Raw genomic sequence first — 6,701 nt, 5'->3', positions numbered from 1 at the left:
ACTCAGCCACATATCTGTTCTGTAGTCCTCACAGATGCTGTTTTGAGGCACTGCCATTCTTCTTCTGCTCCACCTATTTCACTCTCTTGTTGGGGAGCTAGAGCCCTGAGTAATTCCTAGAACTGTTGTATTTTCTCTCCGGTCAACTTACAGGTCTTCATCCTGGTCTCTGGTGACCTTAGAGCTTTCTCTGACCACTGCTTGCAGTTGATTGCAGCAACTAGTGGTTTTTGCTCTGGGCCGTTTCACTAGGGATGATTTTGCAATCATTGATTCTTCCCCATTGTCTCTCCCTTACTAGGAGGAAGTCTAACAGAGTTGCATTTTGGCCATTCCTGTATGTGATCTTGTGACTCTCTTTCTGAACCATGTGTTGGCTGCTATCAAGCCATTTTCTATACAGAAGTCTAGAATGGCCTATCCTTCTTTATTCCTGCTACCCCACCCATGTGGGCCTTGGCAGTCCTTGTATCCTGTTCTGTCTGTCGTGATATGTGCATTCAAGTCACCCATTATCAACATCAATTCATGTTGTGCTGCTTTATCTAGCACGTCCTGCAACTGCTGTCTGAATGCACTCTTTTCCTCACTATCACCACCCTGCTGTGAGGCATATGCTGAAATTATGAATACTGCCCTATCATTACACTGAAGTATGACTGCCATGAATCTGTCACTAATTCTGATGATATATCTCACTGCCTTCTGAAGCTTCTTTCTCACCACAATTCCCGCACTCTCCTGAGTAGCAAACTCTGGATCCCAAGCCAAGTGGCTTTGCTGCACTGCCCTTCCATCTTGTCTCTTGGATACATAGGATGTCCAGCCTCCTCTGTATCATCATGCCACCCACTTCCAAGATGCATCCCATCAGTGAACCCACATTAATTGTAACAATTCTTAGTTCATGTTGGGCAGGTTGATTGGTTTTACATCCAGCTTTCACTCAACAGAGCTATCCCGGGTAAACCCAGACTGGGCAAGTAAACTCCAGCTGGCCAGTAGCTTATTCACCCAGGGCTCGGCTTTTAGGGCAGGCACACACTGGCCAATAGGAGCAGATACACCCCCTCCCACCATTAGCATGGGCCCCTGGCATAAATTAAAGTAGGCCTGGTACTCAACCCAGTAACTATAACAGTAACAGTAGTAGTTATCCCCAGTAACTGCCCATGCCCATTTGGTGAAATTAGTCAATTTCCTCACCTAGACCCATATTGTACACCAAGTGACTAGCCCTGCCACAGAGCACAGTCTATGATCAGTGTTCTCTAGCTTAAGGATACTGTGCACCGTAGTAGAGGCTCCAAAGAGGTTGGTCTGTACAACTCTTCACCCTATAAGGCACTATATAGAGTCTGTGCTGCCGCCCACAGTTCCATTCATTGGTGAGTTTGAGATGGAAACACTCAGCATGTTTTTCAGAGGTGGGAGAAACCCCACAGAGACACAGGGAGAACATGCAAACTCCAAACAGGTATTGGTCAGAGGTCAGGATTGAACCTTGTGCATGGGAGTTGAAGACCTTAACCATTATGTCAACTGGTCTCTTAGACAGTATCCATTATAGATATAGATGTAAACAGAGATATGCATGTAGACAAAGAGATAGATTAGGAGGTGTTTTATGCAGGACAAGGCTAAAGGCCCTATACCTCATTCTAGCCTTCAGTGTGTGAATTCCTTCATTATAGATTTTTATCCCCTGTGCTTGTAGTATGAGACGCAAGGTAAATATTCTTGTGTTTCATGTCTGCCTTAATTTTGTATGGCATAACACAGCCATGTGCCTTAACAGAAATGAGGTTACAGAAAAAAACTACTGCGTGTTTCTTATAAAATTAAGATCATTTTTGTCAAAATTCATTTAGTCATTGGTTAACTGTGTAAATGAACTATCACATATCCAACCATTTTCAGCCACTTTTTGTGCCAGAAGGACAAGAGTTATTGAAACTTTTCTCATCGGTTTAGCCAATAATTCAGCCGTTTTTTTTTTTGTTCTTTTTAATTTTTTGGGGGGGGTGTAGAAGGGTGAGTGAGGGAGGAGGAAAACTGTAGCATGTGGAACAGACCTGCATAGACAAAAGGAAAACCTGTAAACTTCACATGGATAGTAACAGGATATCAACTCTGAACCGTGAAGACTAAGATCTTAACATATGAGGCACTGTGCTTCCCCAGTTAATGCGTCATGTAGGGATAATATCTACCTATGCAATCAAGGAGAAAGGAGACGTCAGTCTTTAAACTTCAGTGCTTCATTAACATCTAACGTTTTCACACAGTCTAAGTGATCCTTGGGTGCTCATAACTCCACCTAAATACTCCTAGCAGATGCACTGTATTCATTATTGCCAACAGTGCTGAAATAGTAAATCATTCACACAGGCAGTCATTCTATGGTTTATTAAAATAGTAAAAGCCAAATAAAATATTTAGCACATTTACCAAGAGAAGAACTAAGTATATGCGATGGAAAAGTTGTCACAGTAACATAGTCCAGGAGTTAAAGCTCCTTAACCAAAAATGTGTAGGTCATGCAAGGTTTTGGCTTTATGTATTGCAACATTCAGACCATACAAACTTGTACAAGCATCCTTACAGAAACCTCGGTTAACAAAAGGGCAATGACCTAAACTAATTTAAGGATTATTACCAAACCCTGAACTGTTTAAAGGGCTGTTCTCAGTCTGTATTGCATTCTATCATGCAACTAACTAAACTTGATTCTGCAATATTTAAAAAATTTAATTTTGGACAAAAATGCAGCAACTGTAGTACCTCATTTGTTTTAAGGCAAATGAAAGCATAATCATATTAGTATATCTCAGAACTTAGTTTATAATATTTATAAAAATGCAGACTGTCACAAAATTAACAAAGAAATGGAAAACAAGTCATGTAATACATATGTTACATTGGCAGAACACCATTAGTAAACATTATCTGGTAACCTCGTGCAGTAAAACTGGATGGAAGCTAATAATGCAATATTGAAGTTCAGCATTGCAGGCAACTGTCAAAGCTATGAAAAATTACAAGACAACTGAAAAAGTTTTCAGTCTTTGCAAAAATGTTGTTGTTCTTCTTTCGGCTTTTCCCGGTTAGGGGTCGCCACAGTGGAACTCCAGTCTGCTAATGATTGGCAGTAGATTTTTACGGTGCTGAGATGCCAGATCGATGCCCAACCTTCAACGAAGGCATGCCCATTTACGCATGTCTTTCAAACGCCACTTGACTGTGGGGAGGACATGCAGACTCCACACAGAAGGAGCTCTAGCCGAGAATCAAAGGGGAGAATCTCTTGCTGTGAGGAAAGAACGCTACCGCTGCATCACCGCGGCTTAGTCTTTGCAAAAATGTACATGCATGAAAACCTAAACTGTGCATTACTTAGCATTATGCCAGATAAAGCTTTCCTTAGCCATCAAGTAAAATAATTTAATTTAATGCATGAAATTTCTCCACTACATACTTGTGCTGCATTTATCATTTGTTTACAAAGTATTATAAGGTGCATTATTTGTTATGGAGTTCATTTATTGACAGACAGTACAGCCCTAAATAAAAGTTTTCTAAACAGATTTCTTATGAAGCACAGATTACCACTGTAAAATACTATACCCAAAATATAACAACTGAAAAATGAGTATATAATGTGGTTAATAAAATAGTGTAAACTGTAATGTGTTATATAAAAATGAGCATGATCTACAAATACTATTTTTTTTTTATTACAGCAAGATGACAAAAGAATCCCTGAAGCACAAACTGCTACAACTAGAGTGTCATTTCACATGGGATTTGAGAAGGGAAGATGTTGATATTGAATATTTTGAAGAAAGAATCTATGAGTCAATCAAATTTAATAAGCAGAACAGAAACTGTATGCTTACAACCAGCTTGCATTTGCAAATTATTTGAATGGCTGCAGTGAGGAAGCTCTTACTCACCTGCAGAAAGCTGAGGTGATAGCAAGAGCAGAGCATCCACATGATACAGAAAAGTGTCTTGTGGTTACATATGAGACCTTTGCATGGATTTACTACCATATGAATGAAGTAGAGGAAGTTGAAACTTATCTTGAAAAAGTAAAATCAATTTGCAGAAATTTAGGTTCTGCTTCTACTTATACAGTTAATACTCCAGAAATATATGGAGAAAGGGGTTTACATTGTTAAAATTTAGTGGAAAACATTATGAGAAGGCAAAGAAGTGTTTTGAAAAAGCAGTAGAGAAAGAACCTGATAATCCTAAGTTGAATTCTGGATATGCTATTGCTTTACACCGCCTTGAAGCAACTGAAGATAAAGACAAAAATATGGAGAACTGCAAACCTCTTAAACAGTTAAGACGGGCATTAGAACTAAATCCAGAAGATGCTGTTGTCATGGTATTACTTGCTTTACGACTCTAAGATTTTCAGCAAGAGAAGGAAGGCCTTCAATACATTGAAAAAGCGCTGTCAACATCAGCAGACATTCCACAAGTTACACGTTATATAGGTAAGCTTCTAAGATGACATGGGTCTGTGGACAAGGCTTTAATGCTGCTGAAAGAAGCACTTGAAAAAATGCCAAACTCTGCATTTCTTCACCACCACGTTGGTCTTTGCTATAGAAAAAAGTTATATAAATCAATGAAGGATACACACTACCAGCATAATTCCGTTTGGCCAATTCCCAGCTTAAGAAGGCATTGCATTTATCAGAGAAAGCTGTTGAGCTGAAACCCAAATTTCATTTTGCACAAGTGGATCTGGTGTGCATGTATGCAGAGGCACATGACTACAGCAAAGCAGATTAACTATACAAAAAAATACAAAAGAACAACAATTTTACAACTGAAGAGTGGCAATACTTCTATATTGAATATGGAAAGTACTTGCTGTATCACAAAAAGCTGGAAAAATGTGCAGTCTTCCACTTTAAGGAAGGCTATAAAATACAAAATGGATCCTATATAAGGAACAGTTGCTATACAAATCTGAAAAAGATAGTGGAAAGAAAAATATCCAGAAACACAAAGGACAGTATGGCATTAGAGATTCAAGGATTCCTTCATCAAGTAAAAGACGAAAAGCCAGAAGCAACTGAATGCTATGAAAAGGCCTTAAAGTATGACCCTGATAATGAGGACAATTTGAGTGCTCTGAGCTTTGCCTTTCAGTATAGAAGCACTGCATCTTTATAATCAGTGCTCTAATTTTGCTCTGATGATCAAATTATTTCATACTGGTCACTTATATTTAAATGATAGATATCAGAAAACTCTGCCATGAAAAAGTTTAATATTTTGAGTAATGAACATGACAGTTGACCAGTGCTTAGCAAGTTGTGCTTTTCATTCTAAAACTGAAATCTCTCTTAAGCTTATGTCTCGAGTGAATACATGCATAGACAATACAGCAACAAGAAAGCTAACTGTATACCTATTGCAATCTTTATTTTGAATTCCACTGTTTAGCCACAGTGTATATTATAAAAGAATCAATAACAGTTTTAGGCAAAGAATAATTTAATAAAACTATGTAGTTAAAAAATTGTTATGGAGATAAATGCCATGGAATTAGTTTGCTGTAGTCATATCACAAGACAAGTACATTTACTAATAATTGAATACATGTTTTGGAGCTGCTGTATCTAAAATTGGTAAATCGCACATTGTTGTATGTAACCATTACATCAGAGTTTAATTAGACAATATGAAGTAGCTGTCTTAAGAATGAACTATATGTACTACAAATTGTAACTAAAACATCAGTTGGTAGGAGTGACTATCAGTTAAGCAGCATTAGTACATTATAATTATTAGTTTGTCAATAAATCACAGCATACATACAGCTTGAAAATAAATCTAGTAATAGTTCTTAAAACTAGAGATCATTGAATATCACATGCATATGTACATTTGGAAGATGGAGTGTTTCAATAGTTTTATTCAGAAAATGCTATTTTGGAGAAAATGGAAGGCTTATGAGTAAGTACTGTTAAAAATGTTAAATTTCAGCATATATATATATATATATATATTCTATGTAAATAAGTCATATCTTAAATGCACGTATTTATTAATTTTCTTAAGTTGGGTAAGACTTGTTTAGACAAATGTTTTATGGGGGAAACTAGGGGAGAACATCTCCAAAATGCATTATAATTCAAGATACAGTCTTATTACAATCTGCACTTCAGCACTGGGAAGAAACAAAAGATTCTTGGAAAAGCCACACAGATATGAGAACATGCAGATTCAGACATGTATTCTTTCAAAAGCTAGAACTGAAACTGAGCATAGACACTATTTACCATTAACTGTGATGTTACACAAACTGTAAACTTCCTTCATGAACTTTGAATTTTCTCCACATGCTGCATCACTCACAAGCAGCATGAATATAAATTGGTATACTGCACATTATGTATAAGACCCTGTTAACCACCATACAATGTGTACTATTAAATTACATTTTTATATGAACAAACTGCAGGTCATCCTTGTTTTACAATATGATAACATTTTTGCTCAGTATGTAAGTGTATATGTACCTGTATACCAATGGTATATATGATTGTGTGTATAAATATATCTTTACACACACAAAGTATGCATCTCTTGGTTCAATTTAACCAAGCATATTTGGTTTCTAATACCATGACAGGAATGGAACGTTGATTCACTCTGATGTTAGCGATGAATTC

The 6,701-nt window shown here is 37.2% G+C and overlaps 1 pseudogene; it reads left to right on the top strand.

The window, feature by feature from the left end:
• Positions 1 to 3,747: 3,747 nt before the first annotated feature.
• Positions 3,748 to 6,436, top strand: LOC122788803 (annotated as a pseudogene).
• The last annotated feature ends 265 nt before the right edge of the window (positions 6,437 to 6,701 follow it).

This window comes from Protopterus annectens, chromosome 14.part0 (assembly GCF_019279795.1).
Source record: "Protopterus annectens isolate FY-2018-M chromosome 14.part0, PAN1.0, whole genome shotgun sequence".
Taxonomy (NCBI): Eukaryota; Metazoa; Chordata; order Ceratodontiformes; family Protopteridae; genus Protopterus; species Protopterus annectens.
The sequence above is the reverse complement of the archived record's forward strand: the minus strand, read 5'-3'. Positions and strand labels throughout refer to the sequence as shown.